The sequence below is a fragment of the Carassius auratus genome, chromosome 4, assembly GCF_003368295.1.
Source record: "Carassius auratus strain Wakin chromosome 4, ASM336829v1, whole genome shotgun sequence".
NCBI classification, from domain to species: domain Eukaryota; kingdom Metazoa; phylum Chordata; class Actinopteri; order Cypriniformes; family Cyprinidae; genus Carassius; species Carassius auratus.
Genome location: NC_039246.1, coordinates 15,284,301 through 15,310,526, shown reverse-complemented (window position 1 = coordinate 15,310,526; position 26,226 = coordinate 15,284,301). Strand labels below are relative to the sequence as shown.

The 26,226-nt window shown below is 34.8% G+C and overlaps 1 protein-coding gene and 1 pseudogene across 11 annotated transcripts in view; both read left to right on the top strand.

Moving 5' to 3' along the window:
- Nucleotides 1-4,212: 4,212 nt before the first annotated feature.
- On the top strand, nt 4,213-16,344 carry LOC113060383 (calcium-independent phospholipase A2-gamma-like; annotated as a pseudogene).
- Nucleotides 16,345-19,024: 2,680 nt separating this feature from the next.
- The window catches only part of LOC113060307 (neuronal cell adhesion molecule-like), a 47,973-nt gene continuing 40,771 nt past the window's right edge, over nt 19,025-26,226 (top strand). For 5 of the 11 annotated variants that reach the window (XM_026229207.1, XM_026229195.1, XM_026229196.1 and 2 more), the window contains exon 1: nt 19,025-19,236. The gene's annotated coding sequence lies outside the window, so the exon portion shown is untranslated. The remainder of the gene's footprint in view (nt 19,237-26,226) is intronic. The other 6 variants (XM_026229220.1, XM_026229213.1, XM_026229180.1 and 3 more) reach the window with 2 other exon arrangements.

Sequence of the window (26,226 nt, the reverse complement as noted above, 5' to 3'; positions counted from 1 at the left end):
ATAAAATCAGAAATTATATTGCTATGAAATGTGAGAAAAAATACATTTATTCTTTTATAAATCTGTTTTGTGTGAAAATTTGTATTTTTTTTTTATATTACATGAATTGCATGCTGAAAAATAATAAAATAGAACTAATAATATCAATGTGAAGTAATCAAGTCTACAAATAATTGCGTATTAAATACATGTTGGGTTATTTAAGAATCACTGAGATATTAGTTTTAATTTAAATTTTTAAATTTTTAATTTTAGTTTAAAGTTTTAGTAATTTTGTTGTGTGGTTTTATCATTTTTATTAGCTAAAATATGTATTTATTTTACATTTTATTCCCTAAATGTTTATTTTATATTTTATATTATTTACGTACATATACAATTGTATATAGAGTAGAAACTACCAAAGAAAAATAATCATTTTAAATTAATTATTTTATTATGAACTTGTTTTATTATCTGTTAGTTCAATATTTTACAGATATATTAGACACAGGAAAAACACTGTCCTTTCTTTTATCATGCAAAACATATTAGAATAGTAACATTGTGTGCTTAACTTTCCCTTCACAACAGTATTACTGTACTCTGCTATTTAATATGCAACAATAAACTTTGTTTGATAACTAATCATTATTTGTTTATAAAGATTATATAGGATATATAAGACGTTTCTAAATATGATGTATTACCTTTTCTCTCTATTTTGTGTTTAGTTTAGTTTTTTGTTGAGTTATGTTGTTTGATTTACTCCCAGTAGTTGGCAGTGCACTCTTTCCCGCTTGTTTTTATGTCTCCAATCACCAGAAGCGAAGAAGAGATTCGAGGCGCTCTGATTCAAGAGGGTCTGGCTGCAGACATGTGGGCGAGTGGAGCTCCACTCAAGAGCGGAAATACGTCACCTCCACTAGCGACGCCGCCGCCATGTTGGACCGGGCCCTACTTTCCGTAGAATTACGTCGCCTCCACTAATGACGCGGCCGCCATGTTGGTCCGGGTAACACTTTACGTAGAGTGGAGCTCCATTTAAGAGGGAAAATATGTCACTACCACCAAACTTTCGTTTTGTATTACTTGTTATATACACGTATAAAGGGTGCTTTGCCAGTTATGTCACCTCTTTGTACGTAATGTTAATATGTTCTGTACTTTTATCTTTGTTACTTTTACCTAGTAGAAATAAAAAATATATATATATACACTAATCTTTTACGGTTTATGACAAGACAGCATTTCTTACCCCCCCCCCCCACCCCCAGCAAATTAGCACTACAGACATCAATTTGTTCATGTTTGTTTTACCAGTGTACAACTGCCAATGTAACATTCCATACATTTGAGAAAGTTAACCTTATGTTTTTAATATTTAGCAGTGAAAAATAAATGAAATATTAAATAAATTATTAAAATAATACCTCAACCAGAATTATGTGTGTTGAATTTTGTATTTTAATCAAAATAACAACATATACAAAATAACCACAGTAAAATAATGAAGAATAACTTCCACAACTTAGAAGTTTTAATGGTTTTTGAGTAATAATAATAATTAACACATCTTACACTACATTGAAAACACATGAACTGCAAGTGACCATTATTGTTACTGTAATAACACAATGTGTTCACATGCACGCACACTTTACTCTTCAAGACCTCCATTTTCTGTGAAGCAATCCCAGCTACAGTAGCCAGTGTGGTCATTTGAGGAGTAAAACCCCAAAAGCACTCCTTGTTGGCCATTTTCCTGGTGACCAGCCCCACAGTCTTTGTGAAGCTGGCTGCACTGTAGGCGACTGAACCTAGAGATTATGTACGGCTTTCTGTACTTTAGATAGTGTCTCTTTAAATATCTTCACTGCACCTGTTCAGTATCAACAAAAAAAAAGTTTAATGTTAAGGAAATGGAAGAGAGTGAGATTACTTAGTCTAATTGTTATAGCCACAAAAACAAGAGGGTTGACCACACTTACTGAAGTCACCATCAAGCCAGTTGAGTGTGGCTCCTGTTAAATATGCTCCTGACTGACAGTGTTGTTAAATCTCTGGCATGAACAATTACGTCAGATGGGTCAAGTTTAATTACAATACTGACATTTAATTATCATTAATGTTAAAGCAATTTACTTGTTGCTGAAGGTGCCTGGGCCACCACAGTTGTGCCTTGTTGTTCTGATGCATCTGATTGCTGGGCTGGGGACACAAAGAAGACATGAGCACAGCAAAACTGGAACAATACTAAGTCTGTGTGCTGACGTTTTGTAAATTCAACACAGAATAGTACTGCATCATTCACCTATGACAGTCCCATAGCAGACAAGGTGATGGTGCTCAGAAGTTTGAGTCTCTATTTGTGGAGGTGTTATGAGGATGGATAACACTTGATATACATTTGATCTGAAACAAAAAAGTAAAACAATAGAATAACAGAACAACAAAATAGAAAAATAAATATGTTAATGTCACATGTAAAAAGACCTTGACTTCTAAGGTGGCAACATACATTTAAAATGTAAAGAGTGCTGCATCTTATATGCCAATCCTATTCAAGTTCAAGTTCAAGTCTGCTTTATTGTCAATTTCCACATGTACAGTACATACATACAGAGAATCGAAATTGCGTTACTCTCAGACCCCGGTGCATACAGATAACATTAACATTAAAGCCTAAAAAAATAACTAGATCAAATATAAAATGTAGATACAATTATACAATAAGGGAATTATAAAAAAAGACATATAATAAAAATAAAAGTTAAAAATAAAGTTAAATAAAGCAGCGCAAGGTAAATGAGAGATATAGTGCAAATCAATGAAGTGAACAACAGTGCAGTTAAAAGATTTTTTTAGTGCAAAAAAAAATCACTTATTAAAAATACACATTCACCTCTATCCCTGGAGGTGAATGAAAAATTAAATATGAAAACAACCTCCTCATATGACCTTTTTAAAATTATACAACAAATGCTAAAGGCATACACATACAAAACGATCGTGTCCTTTCATTATTCACTACGTTATTTTACCACAAGCCACCAAAAACTAAGTTACATCTATGCTATCCATCATGTACTAAAGGTAAAAATTTAAAGAGCAAACAATTAACAAATAAGTTTATCAGAAATGTATTATCCAAACTTTACTTCCCCAGTCAACTGAAAAGAAAGTATGTTCTTCAAGAATTTATTGAAGAAGAGGCAAAGAAAATAAGGAAGCTTTATTTTACTTATCCAGTTCTTCCTAAAGCCAAAGAAGTAACATTTAAAATTCGAAAGGACATTTATCCATCTAATCACTTCCTACAAGAAAGATTTAATTGGGAGAACAATTCATGCGGGTTCTGTGAGAAAGATAATGAAACTGTTGATCATATGTTTTTGAAATGTGAATCTGTACAGACTTTTTGGCTGGAATTTCAAAACTGGCTTCATTTCAAACAGATATCAATACACCCTTTGACTGTGATCTCAGTTAAGGTTGGAGTATTGTTGAAGGGAAAGATCCTAGACTTTTTGATAAATAACTTAATTACTTTGTGAAAATACTAGATTCATAGATAAGTAGATGTAAGATAAGTACCTCACTTCAGCGGATGGAAGAATGAACTAAAGATATTTGCAAAGTCTCTTCATTACAGGATTGACAGGAACGCCCAGAACCTCTTGTATGCTTTGAACTTGTTTTTGTTGTTAGAATAAGACCCTAAGACATCTTTCTTTTTCTTTCCGTTATTTATTCTGTTTTATCTTATGGTGTGATTATTGTTATTTTTTCCATCTTTTTTCTTTCTATTTGGATGTATCAACACTAATAATATGTGTCCAGTTGTTGAAATGTGGGGTAAAGGTTTGTAATTGAACTTGATAACTTAATAAAAAAACACATTGGACAGAAACATTGATCTATAAATTACTATATGTGGTGTATATATGATCAGTGGCCAGACATCAACATTGCTCGCGATATAAATCTATAAATCCATAGTGTTTAGTAATTCTTATGTTACTAATTTCACGTAAGCCCTGTGCGTTTTTCTTACACTGCGCGTTACAACAGCGTCAGTTCACCATTTTAGCGATGCAGAGATAAAATTACCTGAGTTTAAGTTTGAAGTACTCCCGGCGACGCCATCTTGATGTTTTCAAGTGGAGGTGACGTATTTCCGGTTTGAGAGTGGAGCTCCACTCGCCCATGGTCTGCAGCCAGACCCTTCTCCTCTGATTGGCTGTGCGCACGTCATGTCATCTCTGTTTCTAAACGTTTCATGACATACGCCTCTGATTCTAGATATTTCTAGCAAAACGACAGCGAATAATAAGGGATCGGCAGGTAAGTCATCTTATTTTTATGCTTAATATTTTTTTAAACTCCGGCTTTTCTTCAAAGTTATTTAGTTTATGTAACGTTAGTCTTATCTGATCAAAACAACACCAGTGGTCCAAAGAGCAGCCTCTTGAGAATAACAATATCCATTTATTAACAGCAAATTACTATGTCTAAAAACATATTCATTGTATATAGAGATAACAATTCATTATTATGGTAATATTCATTTAGCTTTTAAAATGATTCGAGCTAACTTAATCTGAAAAAAACGCACCTTATGGTAAATATGAGACCTAACGTTAGTCTTCTTCTTAGCGTTTGCATTTTGTGCCTAGTGATGGTACTACAGTGTTTCCTTATGAAGCATCAGTTAAATCATTTGACTTTATTTCCATTGAAAGTGATCGTTTGTAAACAGTTTTGAAGTATTAAAAGTCAACGGTGTCCGTTAGCAAAGTCTTGCTCTCAATGATATCCATCAGCCACTTCTCCCTGAACCTCGTTTGTCCCGGAATATGCTTGGACCTGTTGGTCTCGACGAGGAAGTGGACGTCCACAGGCCGTGTGTCTGGTTTGATTTTGGAGATCTCTATGGTGAAGTACACGCTGGCTGTGACTCTCGGGATCGGGGCGCTTGGGGTCGGGATGCTCCATTTGGCTTCGTACTGGTAGTGCGTTTTAAACTCCAGCTCTGTCTCCTGGAGAAACCTCAGATTGTAGAGCCAGCCAGGCTGCTCTATCTCCCATGTGTCCATGTAATGTCTGATCTGCTGCTCTCCGATCTCGATTGTGAAGTCTTTGCATGAGATCCAGTCGATGTTTTTGATTGTATGCTCACAGTGTGCGTTATTTGCGCTGTCCATCTCCACTGCTGTCAGTGTTTCTGAAATGTTGTTGACGTCGGTCTCCATGGTGATGACTCTGAAAGCGCTCTGAAACTCGACGTTTTACTATTTATTTTAGTAGCCTAACTTTACTTCTATATACCGCTGTAATTTTTGGGATTTTCTCACCACATTTTCACTTATATTGTTAAATATCTGTATGACACGTGGAACACAACAGAAGAAATCTCGAAGTTGTTATTTTGTCATGTTTAGTATAAATGAATGGAGACTTCGTATTTCCATTGTACTCGTGAACTGTATTTCAAGTTTTCAAACCACACCATAGCTTTGTGTCAGCAACAAACCGAAAGTTTAAGTTGTTATTCATAGAAAATGTAAGCCTTTGATGAGCTGTTATCCACTGGGAGTTAACTCATGAATGAACCATTCAGACCTGTGCTGTGAACTGAATTAAATAATACATTGAAAAGATCTCATTCAAAAGAACAATCCGTTCACTAACTTGAGACCTTAAGTTACTTTTTTAATTTGTCCTGTTTGTCTTTGAATATGTAATGCATGAGAAATCAAGAGAGAAAGAAAATTTGCATGCAGAAAATGAAGGCTATTTTCAAAACAATTCATTTTTTTTAATCGACACCTTTTATTTTTAGTACATTTTTAAATTTTTTACATTTAATTTTTTTTGTATTTTTATCACTATGCTAATTTTAGTCATATTCATTTGTTTTTGTTTTTAATAATACTATTGTATTTTATAATATAATAATAATTATTATTATTTTATTTATATATTGTTATAATATTTAAAAAAATGAAAATATTGTTACATTTAGAAACATATAATTGTAATTATTATCAATATTATGTTTTATTTTTTTAGACAGGATGATGTTTGTTACTGTTACAGTAAAGTCATTTTGTTGTGAAGAATGTTGTTATTATTACTTGTTCTGCTCTTGCTTCATGAATAAGGCCCATTGTCTTTATGCAAAATATACTTTCTTTTTTACTTTCATAATACAATAAATATTGTGGTTAGACGCCCTGGATTTATTATTCTTAGTAACATTATATATCATTCATTTAATAATAACAAATACCAGTCTTTCTATTTACAGGTTGTCGGTAAGCTAATTCTAATCATTTTAATGTATGCAAATTTTAATAATAAAAACTATTAAATAAATATGATAAAATATTATATTTTAATTTGTGTATTAACTAAAAACAGGACAATTTTTGGATACTTTATTACAGTAATGAGAATATGTATAAAAAAATATTGGGAAAGCATCATGAAAATGAAGCTCTTGTTCTGTTCATGGATTACCTTCATAAAATACCTTAATTTTTAAAACATTTTATTCACTTTGAATATTAAATATTGTGATTACAGGGTGTTGCTGTGCAGTTGTTCAAGGGTTCTTAGGATTTTCTGGATGGTTTCTTACATATGATTGATTTTTTTTTATATGAAATATTATTAATTTAATAAAAACAAATAACAATCTTTCTCATTACAGGTTGCCTTTAAAATGAGAAAATCTCCTACCTCATGTATTATCATGGATCCTTATTAAGTGGATGTGAAATGCCTAAAAGTTTGACTGAGCTCTGCAGGGTTCAGCAGCTCTGATACCCAAACCACACACACGTCTGTTTCCTCAAGAAGTATCCCAGAACTCCCTTGAGTTACCTCGCCGCATGTCGCGCATCAGGAGCACCCTGGACACCTTTACCAAAGCTGTGAGTAAAACGGTGAACACTGACTTCCTCGCCAAGATCACATGCCTCAAACCCGGCACCGCCCAGGGCAAAACTATTGAGGTTAAAGTGGAATGTCCCAAAGCAGAGGCCGTAGCTGTCATGACCCTGGCGGCACCTGAGCCTCCCAGGGAGAAAGAGGTGAAAAAAGATACAGAACCTCATAAAGAAGCCCCAAAATGTGCCAGCAATTTGTCGAGCAATGCAGGAAACACAAGCAGTGCGGTTGCAAAGCAATGTTTTCAGCCTGCAGCGTTCACAACCAACATGGATGAAATGTACAATCACCTGGCTGAACATGTCAGTACCTACTTTGGAAGTGACACACAAAATGACAAAACGTCACGAGACACGGCATCTAAGAACCAACCTAGCACTCTTCCGAAAAGTAGCAAGGATCCCATCATAAAGGCGGTGCCTGTGTCCAATAGATCCACACCAGAATTGCCCCCTGCTATTGACAAGGATGGCTCTGTCCCAAGTACACAAGCCCCTTCTGCACCCACCCAGGATGAGGGTGTTTCAACCATCCCCATATCGCCAAGGAAAGGCATCAGTCATTACCTGTCCTATCCCAGGCCCAGCATCCAGGCTTTTGTAGGAAACTACATCACTCCCCTCGTCCCAAAGTTCAGAGCGGATTCAAAGAGTGGCGCAGTGGAGAAGGACAAACCTCAGGATCTGAACTAGCCGTGTCCAAGGATGTAAAGAGTACAGAAAGCAAGGGGACAAAAGAGGCAGACGAGAAAGCACGGAGACTGCTGTCTCAGAGGGAGAAGGTAGATTAATATCAGTCATTTTAACCGAAGGCTTCATTGACATCTTTTTTGAGTGAAAGCCTTGTGTTTCCACTAAAATACCAACTTTGTTATTTTAGTGTGGTCTGCTGTATAGTTTTTTGGGGTTGCTCTAACGAAAATTGGCAAAATGAAATAATAATAATATATGGTCATACAAGTTGCCGTAGTTTTCTTTTATGCAAAAAAAAAAAATCACTGACAATAATAATAATAATTAAAAATGAAATATATTTTGAAAAATAAATTATAATTATATAAACTGTATTTTATATTAAATTATAATCTGTATTTGATAAAAAAAATATTGTTTGAGAAATGTGTGTGTGTATATGTATTTATAATTTCTATAATTAAAGATAAAAAACATTTATATAAAAATAAATGACAATCATATATGTATATATATATGCATTTAAACTGTATTAAATATTGTCAGAAAAAAATTATATATATTTTTTATTTCTATTATTTTTTATTGTTGCAATACAAAAAAATTATTGGACCCAAAGAAAGACTTAATTGTGCTACATTTATTCAACAGAACACAATTGCATGTACAGTGGCATTCGAAAGAATCTGTGAAAAGGTGAATCATTTTAACGAAATAAGAGAGCTAAAATTATACATTTATTTTAATAATTTAATCTATTTTTATTTTGTCTTGTGTGTACACATATATTCAGGACAGTACTAAATAAACAATAACAAGCATTTTGTATGATCTCTCTTATTTTGTTTAAATTATAATCCAATTATTGTATAAACTTTTGCCCATTGCCTTTGTGCCATGTTATAATGATTTCCTTTTGATTTTGGGGTCAGTTATCACCCCAATCTTTCCTTTGCTAGAAGCTCACACATTGGTTAGAATGAAATCATTGAATGTAACTGTTCTGTGTGTCTGTAGATTATTGCACGTGTTAGTGTGGATAACCGAACCAGAGCACTGGTCAAGAGTCTTCAGCGAGTCACTGATGTGAAGATCAACATCAGCAGGGTGGAGGAACTGAGCTTCCACCTGCTGGAGTTTCCTGAGACCCGAGGGGTGGCAGTCACTGTACGTTTGTGTCCAACCATCTGCCATATCCGGATTGATTTTTCTACATTGTAATCTCCGTCAATAACTCTCCATGTTTCATCTCTTCCTTTCTCTCGCTGGCTGTAGGAGAAGGTCATCCCGTGTCTGCTGCGTTTGAGGCAGGCGAGAGACGTCAATCTGCAGGCTGCAGTGAGACAGGCTCTGGCCCTGGTGGGCTACACTGACCCGGTCAAAGGCAGAGGGATACGTGTACTCTCCATCGATGGAGGAGGGACCAGGTGACAGACACATGACAGCTGGGGAAAATGATTAACCTGAAGTTAACAGATTGTCAAAGTGCTTTAAGTTAAAAGTAGGTCAGCCCAAATTTACCTAAAACTAGGTCATCCAAAAATAGAACTGACACAGTTTTGCAATCCCTTTAGCTGTTGTCCATCATCGTGGGAAATTTGTCATGATTTTACCAAGAATAAAAAATAAAATGTATATTAAAATAGAATAGTCACAGTAGTGAATGTGATATTTACTTAATCTAAGTAAAAATGTATATAAATATATAAATGTGTAGTTGTGTGTGTGTCTTGTATCTATCTATATATATATATATATATATATATATATATATATATATATATATATATATATATATATATATATGTATATGTATATGTATATGTGTATATATATAATTATCAATTAAAAACTATATGGGATATTTAAATTTAAGTGTTTTGAATTTAAGTGAGCAGAAAAAAGTAGTGAAAAACATAAACTGTGACAAGGTATTTATATTTTATGTATACTTTATACACACAAATACAAAATGTCCTACGTTTTTACATCCTGAAATGTAAAAAAAAAAATAAATAAAAAAAAAAAATAGTTAATGTGCATGATATCAGCTATGTCAACTAGTCTTGAACTTTTATTTTGTTTCAGTGAATCCTTATGTTTCCTGTTATAAGATGAACACTATATGTGCAGTGAAATGCTGTGTGTGCAGGTCTGTAACTTGATGCACTTTTTGCAGGGGTTTGGTTGCATTACAGGCTTTGCACAGGCTTGAGAGTTTGACAGGGAAGCCCATCTACCAGCTGTTTGACTACATATGTGGAGTTAGTACAGGTATGTTTTTATTACTACTTGGAAAATGTCTGTTAGATATAGGCATGAAACTTCCTTTAAATCTGTGTTGTTTTTTTCTAAGGGGCCATCCTGGCCTTTATGCTGGGTGTGTTCCAGATCCCTCTGGATGAGTGTGAGGAACTCTATCGGAAGTTGGGATCCGATGTCTTTAAACAGAACATGATTGTGGGCACGGTAAAAATGGGCTGGAGCCATGCGTACTATGACAGCCAGATCTGGGAAGAGATCCTCAAGTAAGACAATGATGGGAAAAAGCTTTATTTTTTATTATTATTATTTTTTTACCTTTTATTTTATTTTATTTTATTGTATTGTATTTTTATTTTTTTCTTTACTTTATTTTGTTGTGTATATATATATATATATATATATATATATATATATATATATATATATATACACACACACACACATTTTATATCAAGTTATTAAAAAAAAAAAAAAATATATATATATATATATATATATATATATATATATACATTATACATATATACATATATTACTTTTGAATAAAAAGTAATAATGGTAATAATTAATATAATTACATAAATATAATCAAATAATAAAAGTGAAGAAACACATATAAAACTACACTAAAATTAAAGCAAAAAAAAATAGTAATAAAAAAAAATAGAGTAGTATAATAATAAAATGACAGGTAGAGAGACACATTTAAGAACACTGAAATAAACTTTAAATTAAATAGAGATATTATACATTAATGTGAATGTAGTACAATGTGTTGCTCATTTAATGTTTTATTTTAAAGTTTTGTTTATTCTCAACAGGGAAAGAATGGGGTCTGAACTGATGATTGAGACTTCCAAGACCCCTAAATGCCCTAAGGTGGGTTTGAAGATATACTTGTTTAAAAAATTGGCATTAGTCATCTTTGAACTGTTTAGATAAATCCCTCAATGCTTCCTCTAGGTGTCAGCAGTGAGCACCATAGTGAACAGAGGCCTGCCGCTGAAGGCGTATGTCTTCAGGAATTATAACTTCCTGCCAGGGGTTCGTTCACACTACTTGGGCGGCTGCCAGCACAAAATGTGGCAGGCCATTCGAGCATCCTCCGCTGCTCCAGGATACTTCCAGGAATTCGTACTAGGAAATGACCTCCACCAGGTAAAGCACGCAAAGCCCGGTCTTCATATTCTGCATTACATTCCTAATCCTTATGTTTTGGAGGCTAATTATTATGATGGGACTTTTTTAACATGTTAAGATCCAAGTGCTCTGACTATTTGTGACGGCATCCTTGCACAGACATCTTGCAGTATTGAAAATCATTACAAACCCTTTTAGGTTCTTGTCAGAAGAAGAGGGAGGAGAAGCGAACTCCGCACACACATGCACTCAGGCTATTTCCTGTACTGTCTCATCAGGGCCGCACATTCAGACTCATTAGTGTTGTTCTTGAGTGCCGTCACTTAGGGCACTTCAGTTCGGCTCTCAGATTGCTGTTTGAAGAGATTGATGTCAGAGAGATTATTTAGACTCCACTCACTTTTCTCAAAATCTCATCATAGCTTTAAAGGTTGGCTGCGTATTTGCAATATGCATCGATTTTTGTGGATACACAAACTAGTTTTGTAAGGGAAGTGTATGATTTTTAAGTAGTTCATGTGTCTGCATTACCCTGGAGTAGCTGTCAGGTTTTTTTGCCTCTCTGTCTGTCTTCATCCAGCTCAAACTGGCACGGTCCCAGCGCTGCCACACGGAGCACACCCTCACAGTCTGAGATTTCATCAGCCAAGCGGCAGACGTTAAAGTTGAATCGTAGCCCTCAGCGGTGTCTGTTGAGCCATCAGGAAGGCGTCATTCTGTCCGTCTGCCTATTGACACCCACCAAGTTCGCATACAGCTTTTCACAATGTCCCTGTTGTCCCAAAAAGGCCAATAAAGCTGTTGGTCACCGAGCTAAATGAATGCCCAGATTCATTCAGAGTCCGATGAGTTCGGAGGTCAATAGGAAGATGGGCCTGGATTAGAAATGGTTGGATAAAACAGCATCTGAAGGATTGTGACTAATAAATGATTTTTTTAAATATTTTTTTACTATTAAATAAATATTTAAATATTTATTTTAAATAATATTTTTGTAAAAATAATTTTGAATTTACTCAGAATACATTCAAAATACAATCCATTTCTATTTTTTTAGGCATAAAGTAAAAAAAATATATTCTGTTCATTTATACATCTTTTTAATTTATTAAAAATACATAAAAATTCAGTTAAATTCTAAATTAAAATTTATTTAGATATTTCTGATATATCACATGGGCAAATTACATAATTTTTCTATTCATTAATGAATTATATACAAGGATTTTTTATATTAATTTATGCAATATACATAAAAAATGCTGCCCATTCATGAATTAAAATGAATTTTGATATTTTTTGAATATATATATAACAAGTAAATAACGTTATTTCTTGTCTGTTCATTTATAAATGTATATTTTAATATTTGAATTTATTAAAAAGCCTAAAAAATACAGTTAGATTCTGAATTAAAATACATTTTTATATTTTTTTTCCTAATAATTAATATATAATGATTTTCTTTATTCTATAACAAGTAAATGATGTGATTTTTTTAATGTTCATTTATTAATATTTATTCATTTATTCAAATTACATTAATTTATGGAATAACATTTATTTAGAAACTTTTCTTGTTGTTTGTGCTTAAAGTTAAAAGTTAAAAATGTTCTAATATCATAATGAGGAAGGAAGCATTATTTAAAAGAATATAATTCTTGAAATGATTATCAAGTCGCTTGCCATAATCTTCTATTATTATTTGTAGATAAAAAAGAATATTTCAACAAAATGTTGTTTACTTTTTATTAATAGTTGAAAACATTTGTCCACCAAATCAAAGTCTTATGGTGCAACCAGAAATTTTCCTTCCTTTAAAAAGATTCTTCCCTTTCTTTATAAAAGACACTCTTATGTACAGTACCATTGCCCTACTTGATGCTTTTATGCATCCATCAGATATAATCCTCATTTTGTGGTCAAATGTTCTTTGGAGAACACTAGATGGTAAATTTGGAGTGACATTATCTTCAGGGAAGGCCTAATTTATTGACGAACACGATGACAATGAACCATTTTTAGATGGTATTCATTTTTCATCTAATAGTCCGTGTAGCTGATTCAAATATTTTTTTTGGCCTAAGGGCCAAGTTAACCCACTTAATGCACATTCACTAGGTTAATCTTTCCATAATTCCGCATTCGAAGCTGCTGTGCGATGTTTTGATGTATGTTTTTACTGTGTGGGATGAATGTGTCCTCATTAAAATGCAAATGTAGTGGAGGCTCTTGGCTCTAAAACCTGTTGCCAACAGAGCACTCGATGCACGAACTCCGAATGCCACCAACGGCAGAACCTCTCTCTATCTCTCGCTCGTTCTCTCTCTCTTTCTTGCTCTCTGAATAGCTCTTCAGTTTCTTCTCCACATGCCAGGCCTGTAATCTGTTATGCATACTCTCCTCAAGGACTCTCTACCATCAAACAAGAAGTCAGTCCTCAACTGTTTGTTTGTTTTTCTTCTTCATTGATTGATTCATGGAGTCTTCCATTAAAAGAATAGTTTACGCAAAAATGAATGATCTGTCATCATTGACTCATCCCATTAAGGAAATATGATTTTCTCTTTCCTGTGGAGCACAAAATTAGTTTTTCATGCTGCTCTTGTACTTACAAAGCAGTGTTAATAGTATCTTTGAGATGGCATTGAAGTTTTTATTAATAGTTTAAATTTTTTTAATATATATATTTTATTTTAATAGTCTGTTCAGGTTTTTTTTTTCAGTTTTAGTTTGTTATTTTAGTACAGATACATTAGTTATACTACATAAAATTGAGAATTGTTAGTTAATTGTAGTGTAAGTTTTAGTTAACTTTTATAACCACGTTACAAAGTGTTTTTTTCATTCTGAAAATAACAGTATAAAAGCATCATAGTCTAAATGACTCCTGGATCATGTTCCAAGTCTTCTAATGTGATTTTTGAGAGTAACCGAGTGAACCGTAAGCTTGACAAGCATGGACAACATTTACTTTCATTATATGGAAAAGAGCAGCCTGGACATTATACCAAACATCTCCTTTTGTGTTCTACATGAGACAGAAAGTCAAACACGTTTTGAAAGTCATGAGCAGGAGTAAATGACGACAGAATGTTAATTCCTGTGTGAAATATCCCTTTAATTATCTTTGGATTGCTTTGATGATGTATAACTCGTTATCTTTGGACTCGGAAAACAGCCTGCAGTTCACTGATACACATCAGCATCCGTGACACTAAAATGTAGGGCATACTAGAGAAATGAGGGGATGCTGTCTATTAGACGATTTCATTTTGTTTCCTCTGATGTGCTCCTTAAAGGAGGCATGGAAACAGAGAAGGATGATGCCAAGTAAATGGATTTCAGATGCGTCAGGTGAAATGAACACATCTACCCACGTCTCCTGTGGAGAGAGATCCTGCGTCCATTATACTATACAGTGATGATTCCCATAATCATATCAGCTAGAAATGCAAATTCACCTCTTTTATGTCATACCTCTAGTATTTCAAAGAATAACCCAGATTTCCACAAAGAAGCCTTGCTTTTGAACAAGAATAGAATAGCTATTTTGGCAGAAACTGAACATTTATTTTAAACACTATATTTTAGATTCTCCAGCTGTGAAAGAGCACCCACAAACCTTGTGAGTCGCTTTCCCACTTGATACCTGGCTGTGATGTTGTTAACATTTGATCGATTTTTGATTTTATCCAGGACGGTGGTCTCTTGATCAACAACCCTACGGCTCTGGCTATCCATGAGAGCAAGTGTCTGTGGCCCAACACGCCTGTGGAGTGTGTGGTGTCTCTGGGCACAGGCCGATACGAAACCGTAGCCAAGACCAGCTCGAGCACTTATACCAGCTTGAAGACCAAACTCACCAATGTCATCAGCAGCGCCACTGACACTGAAGGTGAGATGATGGGGTCACATGATCACATCTGTCAGCTGTCCCGGTGTCGTTCTGTGCTGCTGTGTAGCACCTACACTCTGCATATCCCATAGGATCCCAGAGTTACAATCGAACAGCTTAAGTTTATTTTTTAACAAGGTCACTGATCATTTCAGTCTGATGTTAAGATTTTATATAAAGATAAATTTTCTTTTTTTTTTACAATTTGATTTAATTTAATTTAATTTAAATAATAACTTATCTATTTTTTTATTGGTAAATAAAATTAAAAACAAATAAAAAAACAATGAAATAATGAAACCTGTTATGACATAATCAAACATAAAAATAATAAATCAGTAATAAAACGTTGCTATTATTCTATTGTTTGTCACTCACTATGTAAACCGCTTGTTCTTCTACTGTAGAGGTCCACACTATGCTGGACGCCCTCCTCCCCCCGAACACTTATTTTCGTTTTAACCCTTACATGAGTGAAGACATCTCATTGGACGAAAACAGACAGGAGAGCCTGGACTTCCTGCAGGCCGAGGGTCGGCGGTACCTGGAGCGTAACGAGAATAAGTTAAAGAAAGTGGCTAGTGTTCTCACTCAAGAAAAGGGCATCGTTCAGAAACTAGCCGAATGGGCCCAGCTCAAAGCTGACATGTACGATGACCTCGCTTTTCGCTCCAAACTCTGAAACTCACACTCTAAACCACACTAGCACAACCACTGACCTTCTCCGTTGTCTGTTTATCATATAACAAGGTAAACTGTGCACTACAGTTAATACAGTGTTAAATCTGTTGCCATATGACAGTTTAAAACAGGGAATCAAGTCTGTTGCCTCATATTGACGAGCACATAAGAAGATTGAAAAGGTTTGATTTCAAGGCTTTATTTTTAATGTAAGAACAACTTGTTTGAAACGAAGAGCCTTGAAAGCATGAAATGTTAGTGACAGCACTGACTAGCTAGCACTTATATTTGCTGCTTTTCATTTGTTGGGATGCACTTATGTTATTTTGATCGATTAATTAACAATAGGATAAAGTTGCTGTTGTGTAGCCTCTCCCCTCGAGAACCTGTAGTAATAGTCTTTCTGACTGTACTGTAGTTAGCATGAGGAGAGCTGCTAAATGCACAGACTAAAGTATGTGTAAATAATTTTCAACCTAACTTTTTAATTTATTTACATTCAAATGATCAACCTTGAAATTATGTGTCAGACCACAAAGGGGTCCAGCAGCACTGATGTTTTAAAGAATCTGCACACAATGTTTCGAAAGCACTTAATTGCTGTCGTATTAATACTAAAGACGGTTTGCATGAATTATTATGAAAATACTAATGTCTAAGTGATCCTTGATTTTGTGTATTACGTTTGAATGCATCAGTATACATTTTTATTTCCTTCCATGCACACTTGGATGGAAAATATTATATATATATATATATATATATATATATATATATATATATATATATATATATATATATATATATATGTATATATGTATATATGTATATATATATGTGTATATGTATATATGTATATATGTATATATATATATATATATATATATATAATAAATTAATATTATTATTAATATATTATTATTAATATATACAATTATATTATTATTAAGTAATAATAACTATGTTGATTCAGTTTTAATGGCTTGAACACCTTAAAACTGTATTCTATGATGATTATGAAGAGAAATAAATCATTTTAAACCCCATTTTTTTCTCATGGATTTGAGTTTCATAGATTTCTCGCTCTAAAGGTGTCAAATAAGATACGTTGAAGTAATTTGTTAGATTGTCTTTTCACTTAATAAACTATTTTCTTTCATTGTAATGATAAAGACCACCTATTGTTGGGAATCCAAAAATGTGATAGTATTTATCAGTTTATTTTGGCTAGAAGGTATGTATATCTACAATTTATTCCATTTGTAATTCAATGTTGCAGCCTGTCAACTATGCATACATTAATTACATACATTAGATATATTTTATTTGTAAACCAATGAGAAATATAAAAGACACAGCACGTATACACTGAAAAATGGTGAAGAAATTATTTTCACTCAGAAATGATTGGTAAATTTCAGAAAGAAACAGCAAGTAACATTTAATTAAACAGGACATTTTAAAGTATAAAGACTGAAATATTACTTTCTTGTAAAGTGTAATCATTTCGTTTTATTTACAACTTAAAAAAAATCTGTCACATTGACCACCGTTATACAAAAAAAGGTTGCTTATTTTCTCAGCTCGAGGAATGTGTTCTATCCATGGAAACGTTCAGTGATGTGTCAAATCCCACAGGTGAGTGTGAGAAGAGGCTATATCTGATAGAAATATGCTCAAATCTGCATTTCAGTGCTACTGGAAGATGCCATGTACGTGAGAGACGGCGAACTATTCCTCTAAAAAAAATGTAGTGCGTGGATATGCCCTCTTCATTCTTTTTTATTGAACAATTTCTAATCCGGATTGCATCTTCTCCGGTTTTGTTACTTTCATGCAGTCACTGGAGTTTTTGTAATGTTCCATAATCACACAGATGCTGGATGCGTAAAGCATGTGTGCGTTTTCAGCTGAGAAGATCCCTGACTGATAGATCCATTGATCGAGTAACAGCGGACAGGACCGTGTCTGACTTGACTCTTGCGTCATCCATCTCCCAGAATCCCCTCGGGCTGGCAATGAAAGACCAGACTGTTGCCTCCTGACACATTCATTTGTGCATCAGAATTGTCACATTCTTCTACTTTGTAAAATCATATACAGTATAAAGTGTGATATGTCAGTCCCCTATGCATTCTAGACCTGTTCCCTAGCAACCAATTCTTCACCTTCACAAGATCCAGGTTTAAAAAATGTTGGGCTTCAAGCTCTCGTTTCACTTCTCTACTGTAAGGTTTATGATATTTTATGATATATATCTAGATTTCATTATTGGCTTCAACTTTCTTCATGTAATCCAACCGATTATAATTTGTAAGTAATCTATCAAGCACTATAATTTTTTTTTATACAAAGGTGTAAGGTATCATTTGAAACCGGCTGCATTTTTTATTTGTTCGGTTAATATTTATCTACATACTCTCACCCCAGAAAAATTCCCCCGCTGGAAAAAGAACATATAAACAAACCACCAGCCTACCGGTTGGCTCTGGCACATACTGTATGGATTATTTCTGGATGATATATGTCTTCAAAGCTGCCTGCAAACCAATTTAGGAAGTGGGATGTATAAACAAAGCCAGTCTGCATTAGCTCAGAGAGACGTGAGCTACACTTGTATTGAGAGTACACTTCAAGTAGCCTATCAGTGCAGACTTTCTTGTTTAAAAATGTTCTTAAACTGGTTAGACTTAGTTTCCATGTCCTTTATTGTAAATTTCCCTATATGCAACTCTTTTTTATTTATGTACCCCCCCCCCCCCCCCCCCCCCTCATAGTACAGATGTCCCGTGACATTCAGGACTCTATTCACAATCTGAGAAGACGTGACTGGGTATCAGACATGACGCTGAACAGTGGGAAGACTGACATGCTCTTTTTCACTTGCACTGCCAAACCACCATCATAAATCAGATGTCCTACACTGAGGGGAACAAAATCACAAAGTAACGCTACCCATCTTCACAAACATGCACATGCCTAAATATGGCTTTGGTAAAGCAATTTAGATAATTGCGTAGAATGGAAATTGTAGATTTAAGCTGGAATTGGCTTTCTTTCATAACTTTTCCCCTATTTAGGCAAAGGGGGGCCAAGCTTGTTGACAAGGGGGCACCCCCCACCCCACCAGTTTGGTCTCTATCATTCCTCAAAACATCTTTTGTCTTGAATAGAAGACACTTAAAGCCCTCAGGTTTGGAAAATTTTCATTTTGGGATAAACTATCCCCTGAAGTTTGAGGACTCCATCATTTACATACCCTTTTTCTTTCAAAAACAAGTCAAATTGAACAAAAGCAAGTTTTGAACCATAATTCCTTTTACGTCAGAAGTATACAAAAGGTGTTATTTGAATGACAAGAGTCCATTAGTGTTGTTTGTGTCTGTATAAGAAGAGTCCAGAAGTGATTGTTGTGTGTTTGTGTGTGGCTGAGGCTCCAGATTAGTGTCGCGTCGCTGCAGCTGCGCCTGCACTGAGCGTGCGCGCGACGGCGCTGCGCGACGCGTTTGACAGCAGCAGGAGAAAGAGAAGAGAAGAGAAGCTGCGGTGCGCGCCGACAAACAACACACTAACGCACACAAGTCCCATGAAACCGGTCAGGTCGAGGATTCATCACTGGAATCGGTGAGTTTCGCGTTTATTATCTTGAACGCAGCGTTCTTCTCTCTCTTTTGCTGAGGAGAATGCGCAGTATTTGAGTCGATGGGGAGCATCCAGTCGTTCTTCTCCCATGGCAACCAATGATGATGCGGATTTTCACGGCGATATGGCAGGGATCACAAAGGATGCGTTTCTTTGAAATATCACACAAAACATCCGTTTAATCCGAACGCCGTTTAAAATTCAGCTTTCATTGTGCGTCGTGACGATAAACGGCCCGTCATGAAAGTCTATGTTTCATTGAAATCACCAGCAGGTGTTTCCGTCATTCTCAGCAATCATCCGCGGTATTTGCTCATTATGGCGCGTTTCCCAAATGTAAATATTTGATTTGGGCATTTATTGATTTTCATTTGAGAACTAGATGGACCTGCTGTCATGGTATGAAGACAAAACCCTCCGTTTACAGTCATAGGATTCCCCACAAAAGACAACGGCTTTCATTAGCCTGCTGCATCCAACACGGTCTTTGTTTCTTTTTGAAAAATATATATTTTTAAGTAATGGCACTTTCCATTAATAGGTTGCAAATGGGGATTAAACTCTTAAAAAGGTACATATTTGTTATTTTACACTTATTTTTATTTTAACAAATTGTAAAAGGAAAATCGTCAGCTACCAACTGAACATTATTAAAACTATTATATTTTCGTTTTTTTCTATCTCTCCCTTCTTTGGTGTTCATAACTTTTGCAACACTGTAACAATTTGGGACCTGTCTAAATGCAGTTTATAGGCTACTCTGTTTTGTGTGTGTGTGAGTGTGTGTGTTTCTTTTTTGCAGTTTTACAATAAATGAACATATAAGATAATAATACATAGACTAACTATGGCAGTAACAGGATGACAAATGTATGATAAATTGTTATATAGAAGGACCCATTTGGTGGATGATCAGCTTGTCAGGACATTTATGACATATTTCTCATATATATTTCATACACACACACACACACACACACACATATTATAATATCAAGGGGAACAGGTTGAGCTTGACACATGCAGTCAATTACGATTTTGAGAAAATTAAATAAATTTAAAAAGACTGAAAATAATAGAGGTATTTATTCATTTATTATGTGTAAAATATCAGGCATGAAAGACAGAAATATTATAAACCCACAAACAGAAATGAACTTTGTTTCCTTTGTTTGACTGGATTTGTCGGTGTTTTAATGGACTTCAGGCGTAATTTACTGTACGATTCATGCAGCATTATGCCAAAAATACCAGGATGTGGTTTGTTTATGAGGTTACGGGCTGTTGTATGTCAAACGTATATGCGTTTTTGTGTGTGTGTGTGTGTGTGTGTGTGTGTGTGTGTGTACTCTTTGCTTTTGCTGTTACTGAAGGTCGACACTCATATGCACGTTTACAAAGTGCAGCTTAGTGGGAGAATTGAGTGTATGGATGGTTTTGTGCTGTGCACTAATTCACTGTAATTCTTCGTGGATTTTAAATACTCTCGCTTTATAGGTGACCTGCATGCGGTCTAACATCAACACAACTAAATGATGATTAATGAATGGGAAAATATGGGACATTTGCTTTCATGTCCCAGGCAATAGGAAATTATTATGCACGTGTGCCTAACAGCTGTTACTTTGTGTGCTGCAAAGCCACAAGTCCCTTAGTGAGATGAGAATAGTTTTCCATTAAGCTGTTCATAGCAATTTTTAATTAGCATTTGCACATGTCAGTAATGACAGAAATTAGTCTGTGTGATGCTAGTGTAATGCAGTTGAGAGTCAGAAAACCAATTGAGAAGCATTGAACAGGTTCTTTGTATATTTTAATTTATTTAATAATTAATAATTGATTATATTTTAATTTTATTTAATATAATTATATATTTATTTTACATTTATTAATTTTTTATTTTACATTTAATTTGATTAAAATTTTTTACTATCTCTGAAATTGTTTTGGTACATAGCAAAAAATATACTTTTAATATAATAACTTTGTCACTGCTCCATCAAATGCATCTGCTTTGGCTGTAGATTCGAAATCTGAATATTGTGGACTTAGTTTTGAATAAGAAATGCATTTTTTATTCTCTTTATTTAATATATGCCTTTTCTTTGTTTGGTTGTTGCATTTTAAACCTGGTTATATCAAAATTATGCTCCATGAAATTGTATTCTGAACAGAGTCCAGGTGGAACCACATCAAATGCTTTTTTGGGGCTTCTTGGATGGGAATTTATAGCAACGCTGATGAAGCACAACAGGCACCAGGTACGTGCCACCAAGCCAGCTGTGCTTCATCACGAACCTTTGCCTTCTAGCCATGCACTTTTCACCATCTGGTATGGATTGACTGGACAATAATGCACAGAGAGGATCACAAGGAAATAAATAAATAAATCGCTTTTGCTGTGGATTTGGAGTGTTTGTTTGTGTCTCACAGTACATTCAGATCCTGGATATTTACATAGACACACTGCACCAGCTGCCATCGCTATGGCAGGCTAGACATTTGCATGCCTGTAATTGCACTGCAAATATGCCACATGTGCCTTGTGTCCTTATTTTAATGCATCATAAATTCTAAGCTTCATTTAAGGGGCATGAACTCGGTGTAACAATAGTTTTTGTCAGGAATTGCCAGGGTAAATGCAACAAGTGTTCTGTTTCCTTTCTTATCAATCCTACACGATGATATAGCATATCATTGGGATTTCGGATTGTAATGCATGTCTCTGTTGCTCTGTTGTCTTAACATGCTTGTTATTCATCAAAAAGAATAAGCTGACTCTGAGCTATTTTCTCTCGTGGTGCTTGATAAACGATTAGTGGAGAATTAAGGTCAAACATGTCTGAAGATGGACCATAGATGCTCACAGCATCATGTGATTGTGCCTCTCTCTCTCAGCCAATCAGCTGGTGGATTGTGTTGTTATAAGGTGTGGTCAGATGAGTGAAATTTGGAAACTATTTTCAGTCAAAGATTGCTTTACAAATAAAGGACAATAAACACTGATTTAAATGTGCATTTTTAAATAACACTGAAAAACTTTTTTTTAAAGACTTTAATATTTATATTTTATATATTATATTGAAATTACTGGATTTGGCTGTATAAATTCGCCAATTGATGACCATATCAAAGCATGAATAAAATGTATTAAATATGTTCAATAGAAGGCATAATTTTTGGATTATGATGGGCCGTAACTTATTTTGCTCCTTCAGAGTTGTTGGTTTGGCTAAAAAAGCTGTGATCAGCAATGTTACAAGAAGGACTGCTTATATAGTGACTCGTTTCTCTTAGTAGAAGTGATTTATTTCATGTGCTGTATGATAAATGTGTGCCATTTTATTCTATGCACAAACTGCATGCTTCTAATTGAATTACATTATAAAGCACGGCAATTTGGGTGATGAAAACTTCAAGAAATAAGTGGCATGCGTTTGCCTCCTGTATAGAGTACTGTATGTTGTGCTGATTAAAATATAAGCTTTTCAGCTCCATCTGTCTGGTTTGATTTATGATGTACAAGCTGAGAAAAATGCAGGACTGCAAAATATATTGCCAAATGTTCAGATTTGGCCTGTATTTATGTATATGTAGGCAATACTGTGTTTTATTTCTCTAATAAGGTTAAGATTATACATCTTTTGTTCAGTTTCAACGGTTGTTTCTTCTCACAAACTTTGTTTTAGCTTGTTTGTCCTCTTTCAACACTAATCAGAAATAAAAGCCCTTGCAGAGGAGGAATTGCGCTGCTTTTGAGGTATAGAGTTCAAGTGTAGGACTGTTTATGGGAAAGGAATGTTATCTTTTATGTTTAACCATTATGGAAACCGATATGGAGGACACAGTGCGTTCAACCCAAGTGCATTATGGGGTAAAAAGGCTTAGAAATTATGCTTTCAATTTATGAATTGTTGTAAAATTGTGAGCAGATGAACTGGACAACAGTGGGCCCGACAAGTTGAGTAACAATTGCCCCACTTATATCATGAGAACTGATGTGCTCTATGCCCCACAATGCATTGCTCTTTCAGTCCAGTGATTGGATGAAGCATTATTCTCTTTGCCTGGCTATGGATGGAAGCCCTGTCATCTGCTAATTTAGTGATTGAAAGCAGAAGCTGCACATTTTTTCTGGATGAGGTTAGTGCCCTGTCCTCTTCTGCACCAAGAGAGTGTCTTCTTACATAACAGGGTTATTGGAAAAAAACTATTGAATTGCGGGTCGTTTTAGTCCTGTGATGGTTTTCGGGTCCATTTATGATGAAGTGTATTTTATATATATATTTCAGTCAATGTGCACTGACTGACACTCATTCTAAAGAAGAAAATGATCTTTTATGATCACCTCTTTTTATTTTCCCATGGGTCTCAGTGCTCTGTATAGTTCAAGGCATTATTATTTGAATGTATTTATTATTAATTATTTGGTTTTGTGGTAGTAATCATTAGGAGTGGGAATCTGCATAGATCTAGTGAAACAATTGTTTTTAAATTTGTTTTTCTATCCCCCGGTTGTCATATCATCATCTTCAGTATATGTTTATTAGGTAATTTTTCATATATTTATTTTGTAACTTTTAATAAATATAAATCCAGACTATTATTTGTATTAAAAAAATAATTTCAGCACATTATAATGATTTCTTAAAGATCATACGACACAGAAAACTGAATTAATGGCTGCTGAAAAATCAGTTTTGGTATCACAGGAATAAATTACATTTTAATACATACTAAAATACAAAAGCATTATTTAAACATTTTAATCCTATTTCATAAAATTATTCTTTTAACTGTATTGTTTGTCAAATAAATTCACCCTCTGTGAGGAAGTTGACTTCTTTGAAAAATATTAGTTAAACAAATCATAATTATTCAAAATTTTGGAATATATATATAACGTAACTAATATAAATGTATCTATAAAGTGTAAATATATTGAAGTTGTAGTTGCCATATTATCGACTTCAGTAGGAAGTAACAAACCTTTTCAGACACTGCTTCTTTGTGTTTTGTATCAACAAATCAGTGTCATCTCAAGAACGTGCGTTTAGTTGCAAAATGTCTAACGTCCGACCAACCTAACCACGGAGAAATGTGAAATATTTAAATTGGTGTAGAATCATTGTGCTGTAACCCTGCTGATTTATGGGTATTTGAGAGCTGTGGTCTGTGGCCTGCTTGCTGCTTTAGAGAGATGTGTGTTGACTTTATGACTCTGTGTAAATAACTCGGAGGTCATGGCGCCCACGAGCCCTGTGAAATTTCGCTCCTGCGGGACAGGTTTCTGTTCTTGTCCTCCTGGTCTCTTTCGTGAACCCTGTATCCTCCCTTGTTCCAAACACACTCCAAACACTCCTGTATGCTTTGATGAGGGTTGAATGTTGATCTAATGAGAGTAACAAGCATGTTTTTGCCTTTAAAAGTTCTCCAAAAGCCTTGGCAACTGAATTCTCTCTGTAGCATGTCTGTGAATCACAACGGAGGCTTAAGTAATCCAACTTCATGCTTTAAAGACCTCAAACTCCCCCATATGCCTGAGACTCACTCCAGACAGACTTATGTAGACTCTAAAGTCCCCATGAAATCAAAATTGAAGAACCAGTAAGATGAAAATTCTAAGCTTCCTATCACTGTTTATAAGTCCTCTACAATAGGTTTAAATCCATCCAAGAATAAAAAACATTGTCCTTTTGTCAAAATATCATTTTAAAATTACCTCAGTTCTCAGAGATCACCAAACAGTTCGCGTGAAGCTGTTCAAAAGATTCAGTTTCCTTAAACCCCACCTTTCGGTAGCATACTGTGTTCTGATTGGTCAACTGACATAGTTTTGATTGGTTGTTCCGCACACAACTTCACGGTAAACTATGCGTTAGCATCTGTTTGGGGTGAATTATGTCTTATTCCTCTCATCGCGAAGCAAACAGTAAAATAAAAAACTTGAACAGTCTCGCTGCTTTTTCTTCTGTGTGGGTGTATTCAAGCCGCGCTTCAGTTTGAATCTGAATAGCACGTTCAGCGTGGGGGCGTGGTCACATTAGATATAATGAAGGGAGACTTGAAAAACAGACATCGCGTTGTTTTCATATGGATTACTTTATCACAGAATATCTGTGATAAAGCAGGTCAGGTCAGAGCTTCGTTTCTCCCAAGACGGTAGGCGGAGATTATTATGCAAAGTGTTCCTAGTGACATACATAGAGATGGGCCAAAGATTTGAAATCTATAATGACTCGTTTCAGCGATTCAGAGTCGACTCCTTACTTTAGAAGCCAATAACTTTATAAATCGTGTACTTTTTGGTTTAATTACTTTGCATATTGTTTACAATGATGGACAGCTACATCATACACTGTAATACAGGTCATTTTTGATTTCCCATCTGTGTGGCTCTTTAAAGTTTTTTTGGGTGTTATCAATATCAATATGTAATCAGTATCAATATGTTAGTCTTTAGGTTATCTATAAGGCAGTGTTCTACGAAACAGTTACAAAATCTGAGTCACAATTTTTTTGATGTCACATCATACTTCATCTTCTCATCAAATCTTCTGACCAATCAAATGCTCTCTAGATTCGGAATTGCCTGCCTCCTGCACTATAACTCGTAGCGCGATAGGGAACTATTCAGACAGTGTAAATAATCTTTCGATTGGTGCAAATGAGGTCTGGTTTCACGTTGTTTCACGCAAACCATCTGTACTTTGGCTCCAGACTAGAGCCTTCAGTCCAGAGATGTGAACGCACAGAGCGGATCATATTCATGAGATGGCATTTATTAAAAACTTTTACAACTACACAGCCTCAGCTGTTTCATATTGAATCCAAGGGGTATTCTATTAGACTGTGGCTGTCAAATGCGGCTTTACCGAGCTCAATGCTTCTGGCCCGAGCAGATATAAACAAAATGCTATTGGTTATTTTAAAAAGGGGCGGGGCTGCTAGATATGTCCCGCCCTCTCTTCC